Source organism: Echinops telfairi, unplaced genomic scaffold, assembly GCF_000313985.2.
Source record: "Echinops telfairi isolate 266 unplaced genomic scaffold, ASM31398v2 ScPeMD7_7467;HRSCAF=8505_1, whole genome shotgun sequence".
NCBI classification, from domain to species: Eukaryota; Metazoa; Chordata; class Mammalia; order Afrosoricida; family Tenrecidae; genus Echinops; species Echinops telfairi.
Window position 1 is genome coordinate 10,836,427 of NW_022111368.1, and position 21,858 is coordinate 10,858,284.

At 43.0% G+C, this 21,858-nt stretch overlaps 1 pseudogene; it reads left to right on the forward strand.

Annotated features, from left to right (window-relative positions):
- The first annotated feature begins 11,648 nt into the window (after nucleotides 1-11,648).
- Nucleotides 11,649-21,387, forward strand: LOC101644251 (annotated as a pseudogene).
- Nucleotides 21,388-21,858: the final 471 nt, after the last annotated feature.

Genomic DNA, 21,858 nt, shown 5'->3' on the forward strand with positions numbered 1-21,858 from the left:
TGATTCATTATCTCTGGACTAGAAATAGAAACTTTCAGCAAGGCGATCAGGGGGAATGAACTGATTCAAAATCCTGTCTTTTTTTTTTTTCTTCAAAGCCCTGTCTTCTATGCTCCATTTAGCCAAAGTCCCAGAGACACATTATGACTACTTAATGTCCTTCAAGTGTGTCCTGGTCATATCTGTCTGTGCACCCCAACTCATCCAAAGATTATGGAGATACCTATTTAAGTTGTAAGTAAACAAACAAAAATATGCAATGAATGAACAAACTTTCCAGGGTGGAATCTTATTGTCAAGAAAAGATTTTGCCATAAAATGATCAGGTGAAAAGTTCAGGATGCCAAATGTTATGCCAGGATCTTACTTGTGTCCTTGACTGACTCGCTTAAACTCACTGGGCCTCAGCTTTCTCCTCAATCAAATACAAGGTTGGACAAATAATCTCTAGGGAGCCTCTAATTTAAAAAAAAATCATTGTATTGGGGGCTAATACAACTCTTATCACAATCCAGCCAGCCAGCCATTGTGTCAAGCACATTTGTACATTTGTTGCCACCGTCATTCTCACAACATTTGCCTCTAGTTTTAATGTTTGAAAATGCAGAGCATCCAGGGCCTTACAAGGAGAAGCATCAGCTTCACAAAGAGACATGGGAAGGCCAAATCCCCCAGACAGAGTCATCGGACCAGCTGAGGCATCTCATTAGCCCAGGAACAAGTCCCTCTGCCTCTATGCTGTCTAGTTCAAGGTTATCTAGGAGACTGAATTTTTATTATGTGCGAGCTACAGCTAAAGCGGTGGCAAAGGACTGTCTTCTATTCAATTTCCTTGTAGAGCCTTGATTTTCAAAATGGGAATTTAATGCTTTACTACTGCTAGTTGACACTCCAAAAGTTCATGTTCCAGTTGCCCATTCTCTATGGCATTAATGCCCTGTGCCCTTTCCTCGGACTGTGTCATTATTCCTACCTGGTCACACACTGGTCAGGTGAGCTCGCTACATTCTTGTGGTTGTTTTCTTCCTTGTTTTGCGATGGAGATTGTAAGAGGTATTTGAGTGAGGGCTTAGCAGTGAAGAAGGTAAACAGGTGCATCCTGTTCCACGGTGGCAATGTTTTTACACAGATTTCCTCTGGTTAAAGCCAGAAATATGTGCCAAACATATCCAAAGGCTTTTAAATTCAAGTTAGAATTTTAAAATAATAACAAGTATAATTCCCCAAAGCAACTTTAAAAGCATTTAGAGCACTTCAGGGTGATCATCCTGACATAATAAGCATACAGAAAGAATTAAGAGAGGGCCATGTGATCATTTCTGAATGTTATAGTGCTGAAAGCAGACCCAGCCAGCAAGGGAACGTGATATCCCCAAAAGCATCCTGTACAACCGAGACCTGGAAACGATAGTGAGTTGGCTTCCACATCAAATCATCTTATTCATCCTGTGTTCTATGCATGATGAATCCCTTAAATGTGGTAGACTAAAATATTCATGAACTTTGCAGGGATTCGGTGTTGGCTACCACACAGCATTTGGGACAATTCTGATTTGAACACTTGTCAAGTAGCTAAGTTGGTCTTGAGAAAATTTAGAGGAGCAATGATTGGCATTTTGCGATTCAAAACCTTAAATGACCTCCAATTGTAATACATCAGTCTTTGGAGTTTATTATCATGCAGCCCCTTGAACTGTGAAGTTTTACTGCCATTGTGAAATCCTAAATCCTACAAGGTTACAAGAAAAGCCTAGCTACTATGAAAAGGAAATCAGAAGCGAAAAAATGAATATGAAAAATGTTGCAAAATAACCTCATTGATATTCATGTCTTATTCATGAATGTATCTCATCAACACTGAAACCACAAAGACATTTCACGATAAGTAGAATTTCTAGAAAAAAAGTGGCCAACTTAAATGTTCTTACTTTAACCCGTTCTATATGAATAATGTATCATATGCTATCCAGGATGCTTATCAAGTTTGACATAGAAAATAAGAAAGTAAATCTAGTGGAGTAAAAAGGAAAGGAAAAATTCCAAATCATTCAAGTCCCGGAGGTTTAAAATAACAACACAAATATCACAAAGATCTTCTAAAACGAACAAGGTAGCGTCTCTTTTGTTCTTTTGGGCAATTTTAAGGCACCATCATTTATGTAGTACCTCATTTAATAAAATTGATTTGTTATACCTAAACTGTCCCCTTGTCCTTGGTCCTTATCACAAAGTAAAGCTAGGTTACTGCTTGACATCGTGCACCAGGTCCAGGTCCTCCCCCAGGTTATCTTTCAGCTCTCTGATAACAACAAACAACTAAAATATTCTGTGAAGAAGCAGTTAGACAACTTTTAAGAGCTTGGCAGGTCAAAGAAGATCGACTTCAGGAATTAAAGATCTGCAATTCTATGAGGCCAAGAGGAAATTCGCCAGAACCTTTGTGCAAATGGCTGTCTCCAGTTTTCACAACTCCAGATCTTTTTAGGTAGGAAGCATGAACAATCCGCTCTATCTTACTGGCCATGACATGGGCCTCGGAAAGAGGCACAAAGTCCTTCTGCAGCTGTAATAGCCATTCGCTACCCATTCTGAGCATCTCTTGTGGCTAGCCCAGCGACATGGGGAGGAGAAAAGGAGAGATAAGAGCCAACAACAGAGAGAAAAGAGGCACCAACATGTTGTAGATTCATTAATAGGCAATCTTGCGCTCTCTCTAGTAAGAAAACAGAGTTGCACAGAACCAAGACCCAACCTCTTTTAAAGATACAGAGAACTGAGAATCAAGTCTCTATCTACAGCATCGTGTCCTGTTGGAGCTCTGCTTCCTAGGAACTCTCCTTCCTAGCTCTCAACAGCCTCTTCTACTAGCAGCTGAAGCCTGTTCCACAGGCCAGTTAGCCACCAACTGGACCCTGCCCACTGCTCTCAAGAGCCAAAGCTGCACCACTTGGCCCTTTACTGCTCATCATCGAAAGCTTCCAGCTTCTTGCCCACACCTCCTTGGGTGACTGAACCATCCCAAATTCACTTTGGCTTTAGGACACTGAATGTTACACCCACTAGGTGCCTTGGTAGGAGTCCTGGTGATACAGTGAGTTATGCATTGAGCTGCTAACTACAAGGTCAGTGATTTGAACTCACCAGTCACTCCAAGAGAGAAAGATGAGGCTTTCTGCTTTCATATTTACAGGGTTGGGTGAAACAGGCAGGGAGGGGAGAGCAGTTCTACTCTCTCTCCTACAGGGTCGCTAGGAGTCAGAATGGACTCTCAGCAGTGAGTTTGGTTTTTGTGGACATGCCCCTCCAAGGACCCCTCGTGGTACATTGACTCATGCGTTGGACTATCCACAAGGTCTGTAGTTCAAACACACCAGCTGCTCCACTGGGAAGCATGAGGCTTTCTGCCAAAGTCACAATGAAAACCTACCCCACCCTGGCCCAAAAAAGGGTGGGGGGTAGTCATCAGGTCATTGAATTTTCCTCTAGTCAAGAGATGCTTTATCAGATAAGCCACGGGAAATAATTTATGCAAATGATTACATAATTAACCAAGTGCCCTAACATCCTAAAACATTAAGTTTGCTGCTCTATTGCTCAGCAGGAAAGGCAAGACTACGTAAGAAATTCCACAGTAATCTACAGAATGTCGTCTCCAAGCACATGTGGAGGTATCCCTAATACATAGTAGATAATCAAAATCAATTTTTAAATTTTACTTTAAGAAAAACTTCCTTGGGACTGATACTCAAGACAAGAATGAACGCGCACGAGCTGATGAGAGAGCAGGTCAAGCTTGTGCAAAGGCCTGGGAACATGTGTTCGTGTGTGCAAACCTGAAAGGCATCAGTCCAATTGGGAGAATGTGAAGGCTGAAATGAGGCAGCAAAAAAACCAAGGTGCTAAGTAGTAGATGACGGGCCTTTGGTCCTTCTTAAATAGCCCCCCACTTAGGAAGGAGTTCTGAAATAACAGGTCCTAAGTTTGCCATTCTTGCCACCGGGGTGATTTCTTTTACCAATCTCTTTTACCATAGTATCCCAATCAAGTGCTCAGAAGGTGTTCACATAACTCAGAAAATTTCCCCTATCTCCAACATGCATTTTCTCATAACTTTCATGCCCCCAGAAGATGTACTAACAATAAGGTGTACAGAAAAAAAATTCCCCCTCAAACCCAGGTTGTTCGATGGACTTCCTCTTAAATGGGTTCTCACATAAGTAGAATAACTCTTGCCTTTCAGCTTCATTATTATTGTCTTTGATTAAAAAATACTTTTATAAATGTGATCTTTATGTGTCTTGGAAACATTACATAGAAACAAAGATATAGTTTAATATGTACATGTACTATGAGAAAATACGTATAAGAGATATGGAAAAAACTGAGTTATGTGAACACGTACTAAGCACTTGATGAGGATAATCTGATAAAAGATCAATCAAGAAATCATTCATGTGGCAAGAATGGCAAATTTAATATGTACAGAAATCATAAAAACAATGAAGAAAAGTTGGATGAGGTTTGTGCTTTGTTAGTGGTACTAAAGTACAGAGTGATGGAGATGATATTTCTATTTGAAAAATGAGAGGTATATTTATGCCCCTTTTCTTTCCTTTTTCATGTATGTTGTGGTTATATCTCACGCTCTCCCTGTTGGCTTTAGCAAAATGATCAGTATTTTTGTTCATGTTTTCAAGCAACAGAAGTCCATGCTTTTGTTTAGCAAAAACCTCTAGTTAATCCTTTCACTGTAAAAAAAATCGCCGACTACTCTTCTTCCTCTTTCTTTCTTTTTTCGGCAGTATTTATTTGCTCTTCAGAATCCATTAAATCCTGATCTGTCAATTCTCCTTCTCTGTGATGTATGAGTTGATACACATCAGTGATATCAGGTTCTAAATTCACCATTCTGGACACACAGATGATTTCTCTACTGATCTCTTTCATCATATTATTCCGATCAAGTGTTTAAAATATGTTCACATAACTCAGCAATTTTTTACTATCCCCAGCATGTATTTTCTCATAATTTCCTTCCCAGAAGATGTACCAATGATAAGATGTAAAAAAATTTTTTTCCTCCCCCAAAACAGATTGTTTAAATGTGACTTATTAGAACTTGATAATATCATATACTTGTATTCAGTAGTTTCCTAAGAGTGATGGAAGGTGTGTTAGTCTGGTTATTTTAGAGAAACAAATCCACAGAAACCCATGTATAAGAGTTTTATATAAAGGTTAAATGTGCATCAAGAAAACATCCCAACCCAGTGCTGCCCAAACCCACAAGTCCAACATTAACCCATACGTCCAACACCAATCCACAAAGTCTTCCTCCATCTCACAAAACACACACTATGACGCCAACTGCAGGAGGAAAGCCAAATCAAGTGAGGTGTAAGCATCTCAGCGCTGGCAGGGGTCTCCACACGGCTGCTCCAGCACCCAGGGCTGCATCAGGGTAGGTCCATGTGGCTTCTCCTCAAGGATGTCTTGCAGGAAGTCAGCCTTGCCAGCTGAAGCAGGGAAGTGGCTCAGGCAGCTGCACCCTGGTCTGACCATCACAAAGCAAGAGATCCGAGAACTAGAAAGGAGAGGCTCATTGAGCCATTTATCCCTTTGCCCTTCAATCAACCCATGTGTTTATCGGCTAGGTTGGCACAATAAAGTAACGACCTCAGAAGGATTTGAAGGGTGTTGAGCTGGAAACTGGAGCAAATCGGTGTAGATCCTTAAACAGTCCTGCTTTACAGATTGAAAACTGTCACTTACATAATCTAGAATGGTGGTCCATTCTAGAATGATGGAGATAACGATGAAGAGGAGATTAGGATTTTAAAACATACTGCGTTAGGTGAATGGTAAGAGTTGGTTATTAAAAGGAGAGGGTAAAGGTATTTTGTTTGAACCTAATACAATCAGCCAGTTGTGAAAAAAAAAAGGATAGAGTTATTTAAAAATAAGGCTCAGTTAAAAAGTAATGCTGCTCGGCTCCAGTTCATCCATGCACAGGTTTCATCCAAACCAAACACCCTTAATTATGTCTCTGAGATCAATGGATGTCTGCAGACAAGTCTCTCCCTAATACACTTACCTGGGTTTTGTTAAGGTGTCTTAAAAACAAACAAGAACAACAGCAACAACAACCACAAAACAGCCAATCCAAGCCGAGGCTTCTGAGGGGATCTGCTGGGCGTGCTAAACTCAGGGTGAGAGGCTGGCTCAGCAGCTGTGGCGCCTGTCCTGAGGGATCCCCGAGGGGCGATCTTGAAAGATCTGCTTGAAGGGGACAGGTCAGGCAAGGGAGCACATAAAGAACTGTTAAAGAAACGGAAAACTGCGAGGTGAAGAAAAGGTTGAGGAAGTTGTGCCAAGGAGCCTATTGCCCCCCGTCATGACCATTTTCCCTCCTGCTAACTCTTCACCTTTCATTCTAGAATTTCATTGAGAAACTTTCCCCCATCCACCCTCCCACCCTGACCTCACCCCTTCAGATTTTGTTTGTCCCCAAATCACAAATAACATTGACAAATAAAGCGGTCTGAGTCTCTGGAGGATGTAAAACTGCCATTTTTATGTGCTATAAAGCAAAGAATGTAGAATTCTTTGCGGAAGGATTCGAAAGTTGGAGACGTCCCTTTCAGCTGTGTGCATAGACACAGGTGGGAGATCAATCTGTAATGGCTTTGTAGTTTTCAAATTTTGTCTGAAAATTTTGCTATGATTCTTTAGCGCTACTTTTTGACTGAACTTCATTGGTGGGGTTGGGGGCGCATTTTTACAATGCCTTGAAAACAGGCTACATTTCCAGCTTTTAAAATCACCAATAGTGTGCCTAACCTTAAGGGTACAGACTCCAGACTCAGATTAAACCAACCGAGCTCACTGTTTTCTCGGCATTCGATTTCTAGGGACCTGCTGAAGAACAGAACTGCCCTGTCGTGTGGGTTTCAAGGCTGAAATCTTTATGGAGCAGACTACCACGTGCTTCTCTCCCAGAATGGCCGGGGGGCTCAAAGAGCCAACCTCTCAGTTAGCAGTTCTCACCGCTACCCTACCAGGACTCCCAAAGTCCGATTGCCTGGATTCAAAGCTCGGTTTTGTCATTTCTTACCTGTGTGACCTGAAGCAAGATAGTCTTCCATTCTCTGTGGCTCAATTTCTTCATGTGTAAAACACACACCGTCATCATACCCCTAAATTATGGCCTCAATAAGTATGAACATTCTAACTTATTGACCTGTGTTCCCATCCCTCATCAGTCCCTACTCCCATATACACAGACTGCATGTCCCGCGGGCTACACCGGGGATGGTAAAGATGTCAAATGCCGTAAGTAGTAGCAGCTTGGGGCTCTGTGAAAAGGATGCCAGCGCTGCCCTTGGTCTGATCCATTTTACTCGGAGCAAATAGGAGCCTTGAGTTCAGTGCTAAGCACGAGACTCACTGGGAAGTAACGACAAGCTAGACACCGCCGTCGGAGAGGGGTCGGTGAATGCCACACAGAGCTTGCCCGAGTGTGGCAGAAACGACCCCAGAGGAGAGCAGGCTCGAGCCTGGAAACTTGAGTAGGAGGCGGAGAGGAGACGTGGCCACCATGTGAAGGGCTGTCAAAAAGAAGACGCAGCAGAGCTGTTCAGGATTACTTCATACCAAATTAGGCTCCATAAAGATTGCTTAAACTCGAAGATCAAGGCAAATTTCTGCTTGATATACGCAAACCAAAACTAAGTAGTAGGGTTCAGGAAAGGGATGTACCAAAAAATGAACTTCCATGGGTCACAGGCAGTGGTTTTCAACCTTCCTAATGCCGTGACCCTTTAATACAGTTCCTCATGTTGTGGTGACAACCCCCACCCCCCTAAAATTATTTTCGTTCCTACTTCATCACTGTCATTTTGCTACTGTTATGAATTGGGTGGCTCCTGTGAAAGGGTCGTTCGATTCCCAAAGGGGTCACGACCCACAGGTTGAAAACTGCTGATCAAAGGTACAGGTGGAAGAGCTAACATTATACGAGGCCTTAGAAGGAAACATAAGCCTGAGTCTCCATGGCCTGGGTGGATCACCCAAAGGACAGGCAAGCACATGAACACAAACACACCTGGCTTCCTAAAAGCTGAAAATGTGCTGCCCATGATACCATGAAGAAAGTGAAGAGGGTGCTTAGACTGGGAGAGATTCTTGCAAACCATGCATGCGATAAGAAAATGACGTCTACAGAACCCTTACAACGCAACAATGAAAACATAGGTGACCTACTTTTAAAATGAGCAGGGGATTGCAACAGCTATTTCTCCAAAGATGAGACACAAAGGACGGTTCAAAACCAAACCCATTGTCACCGAGTCCACTCTGACGCACAGAGACCCTGTCCAGGGCTTTGAAGGCTGTGTTTTCACAGGAACAGACAGTCTTGTCTCTCTACCCTGGGTGGGTGCTGAATGGGAAGCACCGTGACCCTATTTGTTAGTGGTCCCAAGTTCCAGGAGGCACCTGTAAAAAACAATGTGGGTGTTGTTAGGGGTCATCGCGTGGGCTCTGACCCATAGCAAGCCCAAGCACAAGAGAACCAAACACTGTGTGGCCCTGGGCGGCTCTTACAATTGTTCCTGTACCTGAGCCTATTGTTGCAGCCATGGCGTCAATCCACCTTTCTGAGGGGTTTCCTGTTTCTGCTGCCCCTCCACTTTATCAAGCATGATGTCCTCCTCCAGGGACGCTTATCTCCTGACAACATGTCCAAAGCATGTAAAACAAAGTCTCGCCATCCTTTCTTCTAAGGAGCATGCTGGCCGTACTTCTTCCAAGACAGACCAGTTTGTCTTTTGGGCAGTCCATTGTACTTATGTATTCTTCTCCAGCACATGAAGAGATGCTCCATATCAATACTCCTTCGATAAATCCAGATCAAAACCACAATAAGACACTACTTCACACCCACAAGGATTGATATAATGACAAATATGTAAATATATTCATATATAACGATAGGGATATAGGTCTATGTACATATATTTACATGGTAAGTATTAAGGTAGCAGACAAATATTGGGCCTCTATTCAAGTACTTCCTCAACACAAGAACATCTTTTTATACTAACCTGGCATTCTGTGATGCTCAGTTTCCTGACACGATCACTGAAGACAAAATTGGTGCATAAGCAAATGTGGTGAAGAAAGCTGATGGTGCCCAGCTATTACAAGATATAGCGTCTAAGTTCTTAAAGGCTTGAAGATAAACAAGTGGACATCTAGCGGGAAGCAAAAAAGCCCACAAGGAAGAAGCACACCAGCCTGTGTGATCATGAAGTATCAACAGGATCAGGTATCAGGTACCAGAAGACCCAAAACAATTATATCAATGCAAACGGGGGTGGGGTGGGGGGGGCAGAGTGGACCCAAAGCCCAATTGTAGATAATTGGACACCCCTTCACAGAAGGGTCACAAGGAAGGGATGAGCGAGCCAGGGTGCCGTATAATATTGATGAAACATACAGCATTCCTCTAGTTCTTTAATGCTCCCTCCCCCAACTATCATGACCCCAGTTCTACCTTACAAATCCCACTAGACCAGAGAATGTACACAGATAATGGCTCTCAGCACACAGAATCCAGGACAGATAAACACCTCAGGAACAATAACGGGAGTATGGATACCATGAGGGTAGAAGGAGAAAAGGGCAACTGATCAGTGATCAATATATAACACCCCCCCCACCCCCTGGTGATGAACAACAGAAACATGAGTGAAGGGAGACAGCGGTCAGTGTAAGATATGGAAATAATAATAATTTATACTTTATCAAGGATTCACGAGGGTGGAAGGGTGGGGAAGGGAGGAAAAAAATGAGGAGCTGATACCAAGGGCTCAAGTAGAAATAAAATGTTTTGAAAAGGATGGTGGAAACATATGTAAAAATGTGCTTGACACAATGGATGTATGGATTGTTGTAAGAGCTGTAAGAGCCCCTAATAAAATGATTTATTCAAATTTATATATATTATATATATACTTAAATATATATATATATAACCCCTTTGGAATTCCCCCAAACAGTTGCCATAATCTTCTGAACTGGCCTGCTTGAATCGGTGTCGCAGAGCCCTTGTGAAGCCCCAGTTGAGAATGAACACTCTTTCTGAAAAGGAGGAATCCTAACAAGACAAAGACAAGTCTGTTACGGAGAGAACTTGTCTGCACCATCTATCGATTGCAGAGCCTTGCTTAGACACGTTTTGTTCGGAATAAACCATGTATTATGCACTGGAACCTAGTACAACCCTTATTTACTGGGCTAGGATATATGTTGAATGAACAAAGGATAGCTCTCACACATGCTGCTTCATGATGCAGTTGGGAAAGATGGTAACAGCTGCAGCATGACTCTTGTCAGTAGTCTAAAAGTACATTTGAAGATCACCCTGCCAAAGACATCTCAGAGACACCAGGCCATCGCATGCCGCCTCACCAATTTCCCTGTGCTTGCCAGCACCTGGTACAGCTAGAGCTTCCCTTTGACCAGCAAAGACCACTGTGATATAGATGACAGTGTAATAGAATTCATATATGCAGATCACTCAGAACCCGCTAGCTAGAATTATTATTACTATACTTGCGGTTGAGCATTGAACCTATTACTCAAATAATACATTATTCATTTTCAGTCTTACTTTTCAGTTTAGAGCTTTTATAACATCTGTTTTATTTTGTTATTTTTGTTGTTGGGTTTTGTTCTTGTTTGTTTGTGTTTGATGCTTTTCTTTAAATGAAAGCCAGGAAAGGTAAACCTATAGAGAGAGTAACTAGTTTATTAGTTCCTTAGAATTGTAACAGGGGAGGCTGGGGGGAAATGAGGAGCTATTCATAACGACTACAGGAAAGAAAAATAATGTGCTGGAATTATTTATGGAGATAATTGCACAAATCTTTTTAATTTGTTTAAACCATTAAATTGTATGATATGTGGATTATATGTCAATAAAACTTAAATTTAATATCTCTACACATATAAGTCTCAGTGCTTGAGTTTCTGCATACATTCATATTTAAAACAGTAGCACATTCTTTTTTATATCATCTTTCCTTTTATCTGACAGGATGAATTGCTTTTGTTGTTTCCTATCTTTTTGTTCTTTAATGATTTCACAATCTTAGGGAAATGGACAGTATTTTTACTAAGTGGAAAAGATAAAGAGCCCCCAAAGTCCTAAAAATAAACCTCCTCTACTCAAGCAGAAAGATGAACCTAATTGTCCTCCAGAGAACTCCACCATGTTCTACCTGCAAGGGGGAAAAATATGTATCCAAGGATTTGCACTGAGTAAACCAATTCAAGAATGAGTGAGATTTAGAACCTTACTTTCATGCTGGTCAGGAACAAGGTTTGTTTTGTTTTAAAACTGTAAAGAATATAGCCAATCTGAATCTGGATTTTTAGAAATATTGACTAAATACAGCGGAATAAATCTCCATCTTGAAGTTCATGAACAAAAGTAAAATAACTTAGTTAACTTGTGAAAACGAAAGACTGAAGGCAAAGCGGGAGATGCTCAATTCCGTACTTATTCCCGTTCCTATTTTCAGCATACCCTTATTGATGAATTCCTCGAACATAATGGCTGAGACCTATCAAAGAACCGGAAGATGGCGCAGGAGGGCAGTGCTTCATTCGGTCATGTAAGAGGTCGCTATGAGCCAGAACAACTCTATGGTAACTCGCTGCAGGAGCTTAGAATTGAAGCCGATCTCACTGTCCTATGGACGAGAATCAGTTCTAGAGATGTATTACCTTTCTCTGTGGGTAAGGAAAAAAATCCCATTCTTAGATACCTTTATTAAGCACATAAAACACATCAGATATTTTCTAATTCATGTCCCTAGGCATTTCTCACAATAATTTTGAATTACATCAGAATTCTTATATCACTATTCTAATATGAATATATGACATGGAACAACTCAAGATTTAAAATGATTTTTCCAGGTCACTTTAGCAAGCTTGCAAAGGATGCAAAAGATTTGGGACTCTACCTCTAAGTTCTCACTTCTTAAATGGCTGCTATCATTGCTATGTGATGTTCAGAGACCACCTTAGGTGTCATATACTGTGATTATAGACTCAGTTACTATAGCGATAGAGATGGGGTTGGGGAGTGCCAACCAGAGACTGTCTGACCCAAATCTTAGCAGTTGGCCTCTCTTAGCCGCACTTTTTTTCAAATGCAAAATGGAGAAAAACCAACCTAACTTTGTCTTGCAAGGTTGTTTGGGATTATGCTCATGAAAGATCTTACTAAATGTAAAGTTTTGTGTAAATATAATATGCTCATAGCTTTCCACGTTTGATCTTACAACTATATGGTAAAACTTCCATACTGCCTCAAGTACAGGAAAATTAAATATATCTATTAGAAACACTTTCATACAAGCGTATACATATTTTCTACACCATTTATATTAAATTATTCACAAAAAGACAAAAGAATAGTAACAGCTAGGGAAATAATTCAAAGTTCTATAAAGGGTATGTTGTTAAAGTATTTAGAATAAAATGATATGCCGTGGGTGCTGAAATTACACTGTTATACTTTCTGCTTCTGCAATATCAGCTTTTATCTCAGTTCTTGAGGTACAAGCAACTGCTAGGAGAGTCTGCGGTGCAGTGTTGATCCATCAATATCTGTGAAACAAGAGACTTCAACCCAGCCTTCGGACAGAGGAGTATATGTTTCCCAGGCTCTTCCTAAAAGAACTGCATGTATTTGTTATTTTGGAATTCTCAACCTAAAAATTCTCTGAGAAGCCTCGGAGGTCCCTGGAGGGCTCAATGCTTGTCTACGAAGCTAAAGCATGGCAGGTGGAGCCCACTCAGCAGCATGAAGCTCATCACGGAGAAAGCCCTATGGAGCAGTCCGACCCACGGGCCATCGTGGGTCAATAGGCTCACCAGGGGTGGCTCGATTACTTTGGTCTGGGAAGAAGGCTTTGCCATGGCCCCTCTCCCTTTACTCTCCTCCTCTCTTCAATATTGAAAAGACTTTCTGTTTGTGGACACCAAGGAATATGGCCTCCAATATTTTTTTTACGCAGAATTGAATTACAAATTTGAATATCGTAGATCCTCACAGCTCCCTTCAAACACAACACTTTTTTGGGTGTGTGTGTGTGGCAAAGTCAAGATAACGGTTTAAAGGCCAAATATTATGGATTCGCAGGACCAGCCGTGCATGCCGCTGAGGCCTTTCCTCAGCACAGCTGGAAAGAGTTTTGAGATTTTTGTTTCGAAGATGGCATTCATTGAATAGCTGTTATGTGTAAAAGGAGCCCTGATGGCACAGTGGTTAAAGCGCTCGGTGGCTAGCGGAAAGCCTGGCCCTGTGAGCCTACTCTACAGGAGAAAAGCTGAGACAGTGTGCTCCCACAAAGAGAGGGACAGGCCTGCCTTGTCCTGCGGGTGCCTCTGAGCCACAATAAACTAGATGGCACTGAGTTTGGTTTGGCGTTTTGGAATATGTTGAGCATTATTATAAGCACTTTCTATCTGCTACCGCATTTATTGATCGCCCAAACCCTATCAGCCTTCCTGGTAATTTAAATTCTCCTTTTTACAGATGAGAAATGAGAGCAGCGACTGAAGACAATGTCTATCTCAAGTATTTTAATAGTGACAAGCAGGTCGAGTAGTTACAATCCTCCCAATAAACTCCCACTTCCTTCTACCTCTTACCCAATCCCAATACTCTCTGAGCTGTACTCTTCTGCCTCCAAATGTTTATCTTGTGATTTAGACCATAGGAGTGTCTTTGTTTGTTTGCTTTAAATAGAATACGTTGGGGGGGGGGCGGGGGAGTGCCATAAGGGAAGACCTTGTATGTCTAAGGGATTATGTCTGCTAGGGAATTGGAGGTAGATTATTTGAGGGGAGATCTCTCAGTAGCACAAACTTGTAAGGTTGGTGTCTCCAACCTACTGTGTTAGTCTGGGTACATTAGAGAAACAAATCCACAGAAGCTCATATGTTTAAGAGAGAGTTTTCTACAAAGGTTAAGTGTACATCAAGAAACCATCCCAACCCAGTGCTGCCCAAGCCCACAAGTCCAGCATTAACCCATATGCCTGACACCAATCCGCAAAGTCCTCCTCCATCTCACAAAACACACACTATGATGCCGACTGCAGGGGGGAAGCCGAGTCAGTGAATGTATAAGCATCTCAGCGCTGGCAGGGGTCTCCACACAGCTGCTCCAGCACCCAGGGCTGCATCGGGGTAGGTCCCTCAGGGATGTCTTGCAGGAAGTGAGCCTTGCCACCTGAAGCAGGGAACTGGCTAAGGCAGCTGCACCCTGGTCCAACCATCACAAAGCAAGAGACCCTAGAACTAGAAAGGTGAGGCTCACCAAGCCATTTATGTCTCTGCCCTTCCATTAACCCCACATGTGTTTATCGGCCAGGTTGGCTCAATAAACTTTAACTATCTCACCTACTGAGAGGCACCTTAGAAGAAAGGCCTGACAACCTGCTTCCATAAGGTTACAGCTTTGAAAACCCAATGCAGCACACTTCCATCTGCAGACCTGGCACCATCATGAGTCAAAACTGATTTCCCGGCACCTGGTTTGGGTTTTGCTACCTTTTAGGTTGACCAGCTGTCTCCATTTGCTCCAAACTGATTGGTCTCCTGAGCATGAAATTCCTATGTTCAAACTGGGAAAGTCCCAACAAAACCAGTTGAAGTTGGTCCCCCTAGGAGTCAAAGGTTCCAATCCCTGTGGCCCTCCAATCACACTTTCATACCTGACCTACTGCACAAACACCAGATGGCTTGAGAAGATGCTCCTTAGAAGCCAAGGTGGAGAGACTGCACCTTACCTCCTTTGGGCCTCTTGTCAGGAGAGACCGCGCCCTGGAGAAAGCAATCATGCTTGGTAAAGTCGAAGGGCAGTGAAAAAGAAGGTGGCTTCGGACGAGATGGACTGACACCGTGGCTGCAACAAGGGGTTCAAACAGAACCATGGGGAAGAGGGTGCAGGACTGGGTGGTGTTGCATTCTGGTACCCAAGGTCACCGTGAGCTGGAGCAGACTCAATGGCACCTGACAACAACAAGGGACCAGTCTATTTTGACTGTGAGGGTAGACCACGTGACAGGGTGAGACAGCCACAGGGTTTTCTGGCTTACAATTTATACAGGAGCAGGTCTCCAAGTGCTCTGCAATGGAGCTGCAGGTGGGCTCGAACCGCCACGTGTTGGTTAGCAACCAAGTGCTTAGCCCTGTGTCACCAGCCTCCTTCAGAGAAGTGCTGGCAGCTGCACTTGTTTCTTCTATGTGTCTGATTGGACCACCCTTCCAGCAGGGGGAGAGAACATGCCACCGGACTGGTAACTTTCAGCTATTGTCTGACCAAGGTTCATCTCATCAGTCTCAAAGGGGTAAGCCTTGAAGCCCGCTGTCATCGCAGGAGTATTTATAGCTTTAAGTGCTTCTTAGAATGTGCATTAGCCGGGCGCAAACACTGAAAATTCTTCATTACTGACTTATTTTTGCCCTCATGATTACAGCTTCCCAAGCTTCCGTGTGAAGGCTTCATTTCATATGTTAAATAATTTACCACACCGGCAAGCAATGTAAGAAGTTACCATCGCAAATGCCAAAGTGCTTAGTTTTTTTAGTGGCTTTTGGTTTTGTTCTTTCAAACTTTGGTTTGGAAGAATAAAGCCCAAAGGGCTTGGCTTACAGGCTTCGCCTCCCCATTAACAGTTATTCTTCGGGTACCTCAAAGAAAGTGAGTTGGAATCAGCCGCAGAAATAAAGTGGAAATTAGAAAGAATTGCAAGTGTCTGGGTTACAATATCTCTCTGGCATTCTTCCAGAAGCAACAGCAAAGCCTGAAACCGTTTCTAATAGCATTTACCTCTTCAATCGTTTCCTTGAGTTTGACAATGCCCAGTTACAAAACACGTGGGGACACACGTGATCCTTGAAATAATAAATACAATATGCAACAGAGTTCAGTCCTTCACTTTTAGCATCCAAAAAAACCCCGGTAACATCGAACTTTTGATTCACTCCCCAAGCCCTCTGCTTTTTTCTCAACCCAAAAACAAGCAAACAAACACGGTGGGAGGAATCAGTTAATAAAGGTTCACAAAAGGTACTCTGACAAGACATCCCCCCACTCAAACCGCACCATCATCACCATCACCACCACTAAACCGACTCACTGCTCAGTGTCCCCCTCAACCAGCAGCAGCAGCATCACCTGGGCCCTTTTTAGAAAAGCATATTCTTGGGCCACATTTTAGACCCACAGAAGCAAAATATGTATCTTTGACGTGATATTCAGACGATTCTATGAACATTCAAGTGTGAGACACAATGTCTTAGAAGATTCAAATTGTATTTCTGCTTGCTAAGTGAAAGGTTCTTTTCCTCCTCCAGCTGTCGATGAAGTTGGGCTATTGACTTCAAGGACAGCAGTTCAAACGCACCAACCACTCGATGAGAGAACGATGAAGCATTTGCTCCCAAACCGATCTGCAGCCACGCAAGCCCTATGTTAACGTTGGCGATGAGTCCAGATCGACTCGATGGCAGTGGATTGGATTTTGGCTTTACTTATTGCTTAACTGGTTAACAAGGGCTCCCCATTTCATCCCCAAATTTTGTACTGCCCCAACATGATTTCTCATCGCGAGGATATGCTGTATAATACTAGGAGGGGCGGGGCGGAGCGCGCCGCGGAAGTGCCGTGACAGAGTCCTGCCTCCCTTCAAGAACTCTGGGTCAGTGCACAGACAGGCCAATGCCCCTGAGTCAGTGGAGGCTCATCGTTTACTCTCCCCTTTCACCCATTTTCAAGTTGTTTCCGGTTTTTGATATTCTCTGCTTTCTTTTCTATTGAGGTTTTCCGAGGTTTTGCCTAGTCAATATTTGGGGTTTTCTGTTTTGTTTTGTTTTGTTGTTTGTGGCTTCCTGTTTTTGTTTCCTACAACTTCCTGTAGATGAAATCCAGGCTAAGAAGAGCCACAGAGGCAGTGACTAGATGGATACTTGCCTAGGGACATGGCGGGGGAGGGCGGGAGGAGACAACAATGCGCCTATTAGAAGAAAATGTTCTGAAATGGATTGTGGTGCTGATGGCACAAATCTTCTCAATATGATTGAACCATGAAATGGTGTGATATGGGAAGTATATGCCAATAAAATGATTTAAATAAATTACATCGATTATCAACTCGTTGAAATCATATTACTGTTCCAAGAAAATTCTGTGGCCCATTAAAAAAAAACAAACCCTAAAATTAAAAAACGAGGAAGAAGAAGAAGCAAAGAATGCCAAGGCTGGGAGAAGCTGTGAAGATCGTCTTATCCATCCGTCCTAGCCTGGCATGGCTTCTGTAACACCCCTGCACGGTGCTCTGAACCATGCCCCAACATTTCCAGAACTGCAGGCCTGGAAAGCCTCCACTCCGCCTGTTCCATTTTGATCTGCTTCGCCTGCTAGAATGTTCTTTCTTATCATGAATCAGATTGTACCCTATAGAGTTTTACCAATGCTTCTCAAGCAAATAGTATTTAATCTCTTTTTGCCCAGTGGGATGGCCACGATGAAATGAATTAACATTAACCTATTTTTTCTTTTCTAAGCCCTCTTGGTTTTCTCAAACTTGGCTCAACAGCGGTCTAGATTTGAATATGACTACATTCCAGAGTCCCTACATCCCGATGACTTTACAGGGGCCATCTGTTCATAATGGGGACCGAAGCTGCCAATAGCAAACAACTTCGCCCGTCTGGTTGGGACAATCAAAAATGTCTCAAACAAAACAAAACAAAAAACCCAAACTCACTGCCATCAAGTCAATGCTGGCTCACAGCGACCTGTTGTGTGTGTCCAAGAGTGCACCTGTTCACAGGAGGGGAAAGCCCAGTCCTTGCCATCCGGAGCTGCTGGGGATTTCAAACTGCCGACCATGCAGATTGCAGCCCAGCACGTAACCACTGCACCACCAGGGCTCCACAACTGTCTCCAAATGTTACGGAATGCCCCTCACGGACAAAATTCCCTCCCTTCAGGTTGAGAAGCACTACTATAAGCTAGATAAAGTTCTTTCTTGTGTTCTGTTTATTGCATTTAGTGACCTTTTTTAAAGTCTTTACTTCATAAAATCCAACCTATCTACTTAGAGGTAAGGCAGATATTCTATTGAGTCCATGACAAATTTCTGATTCCTTCAAGAAATTTGATCAAAGGAAAATGCTTATTTTTCTTCTTTTATTCCAATAAGGTTGCTCATTATTTTGTGCATGGATTTAGTTAATGTTAGTTCAGATATTACTACATTGTTGAGCTATCTTTTATGATTTTCTTGGCCAGAATGGGAGTATTTTGAAACAGTAATAACACCATATATTATTCCATTTTGAAGTTTGATTATGAAACACTCAAAAGCAGGTTTGATCAATACCATCATAATGAAGATTAAAATGTGATGTTCAGTTCCTTAAGTATAGTTTATTAAAGGCAGTCAGGCAGTCAATATAAACAAAACTTACTAGAGAAAAACAATCACTAACCTATTTAATAAAAATTTAATTGATTTACTTTTATTATTTAAAAAGTTCATGGGTAATTTGTCACCATTAACCATTTATGTACACTGGTACAGATAAGAACTCTCAACACACAGAATTCAGGACAGATAAACCCCTCAGGACCAAGAAGATAGAGTAGTGATACCAAGAGGGTAGGGGGAAGGTGAGGGGAGAAGGGGGAGAAAGGGGGAACTGATGGCAATGATAAACTTATACCACTCCCCCCACCCACCCAGGGGGACGAACAACAGAAATGTGGGTGAAGGGAGACAGCAGGTGGTGTAAAATATCAAAGTAAAAATAATTTATAAATTATCAAGAGTTCACGAGGGTAGGAAGGTGGGGGAGGGAGGGGAAAAAAGAGGAGCTGATACCAAGGACTCAAGTAGAAAGAAAATGTTTTTGAAATGATGGTAACGTATGTACAAATGTGCTTGATACAATGGATGTATGGATTGTTATAAGAGCTATAAGAACTCCAATAAAATGATTCATTAAAATAAAAAATATTTAAAGCTTTAATTTAAAATATTTTACCTCAATTCTGAAGTCTAAAGCGAAGCAAAGAGGTGAAATTAATGTTATTTTAAGTTATAGAAGAAATATAGTACAATATGTAGCAAATGTAACAAGGGAATTGTGTGTACGGTATTGCCTCAATCTCCCCTAAACTAATAATTTTTTTTCTATTTTCATTTTATTTCAGAGCATCGCGGGCCACGAAAAATTACCTTGGGGGCCGCACGTGGCTGGGCTGCCAGTTAGACACCCCTGGGATAGAGTACAACTATCCCTGTGGGTTTCCCAGTGTGGTAGTTACATAATCTGGTGTCAATTTGGGACTTGAGAGGATTAAGAGTGAAGGGGGAAAGTTTAGCCTGTCAATCGGGTCATAGCCAATGAGGCCTCTGTGTGGGCATGGCTTTCTCCTGAGAATTCTGGGAACGCTGGTATTTCCTATTTGGAGGTGGGAAATTCTCTCAACTGACAACACTCACTCCCTGAGACGATGCACTACTGACAAGACACATGGCACTACGCTGATAGACCCCATGCCCCGGGAACAGGAGAAGCCATCTGGAGGACCCCTGCCAGCGCTGAGATGCTTACACCACCACGGAATCCAAAGACACTCTACCCACTGCCCTGTGACTTTCTACCCATCATCCTGCATTCGGCGTCATTGCATGTATTTCATGAGTCTGAAGAGGATTTTTTAGATTGGTATTGGACATATGGGCTAATATCGGACTTAAGGGCTTGGACTGGCCTAGGCTGGGATGTTTTCTTAATGCACAATTACCTGATGTATAAAACTCTCTCTTATACACATATGAGTTTCTTTGGATTTGTTTCTCTAGCCTACCCAGACTAACTGCTTATGGGAGCAGAAAGCTTTGTCTTTCTCTCGTGGAACAGCTGGGGGTTTCGAACTGCTGACCTTGCAGTTTGCAGCCAAGGCGTAACCCACTACAGCCAATAGAACCACAGTAAGGACAATGAAAGCATAGCAAAGTCTGAAGAAGGATTTCTGAACCCTGAAAACTGTTGGGAAATGCCCTTCAAGAACTGTATTCTTTTCTGGTAAAACAAAACAAATGAAAAGTGTAGGGCATTGAATTTAAATTCAGCAGAATAAGAAAATCCAAGTGTGTGTGTGTGTGTGTGTGTAACATATGAGGCTAATTTCAGAAAATATGATGCCATTGTTTCACCTTTCAGGAACAATAGAGTCAAAAGAAGAAGGTCCTTTTTATCAGCAGGGGAAAAGACCTAGATGGGACAAACGAATTCTTAGAGACAGACACGACCAAAACCAATTCCAGGAGCAACAGAAAACTTGATAGACCCAGAACAAGCAAAGCGATTGGATTCGTAATTTACAATTTTCTTACAAAGAAAATCCCAGGCCCAGAGGGCTTCACTGGTAAATTCTAGTAAACATTTAAAGACCAATCTGTCACAAATGCTTCCCAAAAATCAAAGAGGAGAGAGCACTTCTCAACTACAAGGCCAATATTCCATGGTAGCAAACCCCAGCATAGATATCTAACGAAGAAAGGAAAAGAAGGGCGGGACTGACTTTCAGGGTCTCGGCTCCAGCACCATGGCCCGCTCCAGGAAGTTCTTGGTGGGGGGAAACTGCAAGATGAACAGGTGAAGGGGCTGGGGAGCTCATCATCCGCTGATCCCGAGGTGGTCTGTGTACCCCCTACTGCCTACATCGACTTCGCCAATATACAAAACTGCTACAAAGTGACCAACAGGGCCTTCCCTGGGGATTGTAGGCCTGATGTGATCCAAGACTGTGGAGTCACCTGGGTAGACCTGGGCCACTCAGAGAGAAGGCGTGTCTTTGGGGAGTCGGATAGGCTGATTGGACAGAAAGTGGCCCATGCCCTGGCAAAGGGCCTTGGAGTAATTGCCTGCATTGAGGAGAAGCTGTATGAGAGGGAACCTGGCACTGCTGAGGTCGGGTTTGAGCAAACCAAGGTCACTGCAGATTATACGTCCAACTGGAGCAAGGTCATCTTGGCTTAGGAGTCTGTGTGGGCCATTGGTAGCAGTAAGAGTGCAACCCCCCAACAGGCCCAGGAAGGACATGAAAACTCGCAGGAATGACTCAACGTCTCTGATGCGGGGGCTCAAACATCCCATCATTTATGGAGGTTCTATGGCAGGGGCCACCTGCAAGGAGCTGGCACTCCAGCCTGTGTGGATGTCTTCCTGGCCAGTGGTGCATCCCTCAAGCCCGAATTTGTAGACATCATCAATGCCAAACAATAAGCCCCTTCCATCTCCCAAAGCCCCCTGCTGCTGAGCCAGAGACCAGCGATCTAGAAGTCCAACAACTGCCACCCCATCCCTGATAGGGTCACTTGCCCCTTCCCATGGCTTGATCCATGCTGTACCTTCCTTTACTGTGTATACCTTCCTGTGGCATGGTTGGGACCAGGCCAGTCATTTCTCCCAGTAACGATAATGGTTGGAACTTTACACGTCACCAAGGTAGCTTGTTCTTGCCTGAGAGGTAGGAGGGGGTGGGGCTTGTCCCAGGTGCCCTCAGCTTCAGTTCCCAGTAAGGGCAGGAGAGGGACAACACCTTCTCTGCCCCTCTCACCCCATGAAGCCAGCAGCTGAGAAGAGGCCCTGTCTGCACCTCAGGGCCCAGAGATGCCACCCTTTCCCATGATTCCATCTTCTGTGTGTGTCCTGTGTGAGCTGGCCCATGTGTGGTGGTGGGGGTGGGGGTGGGGG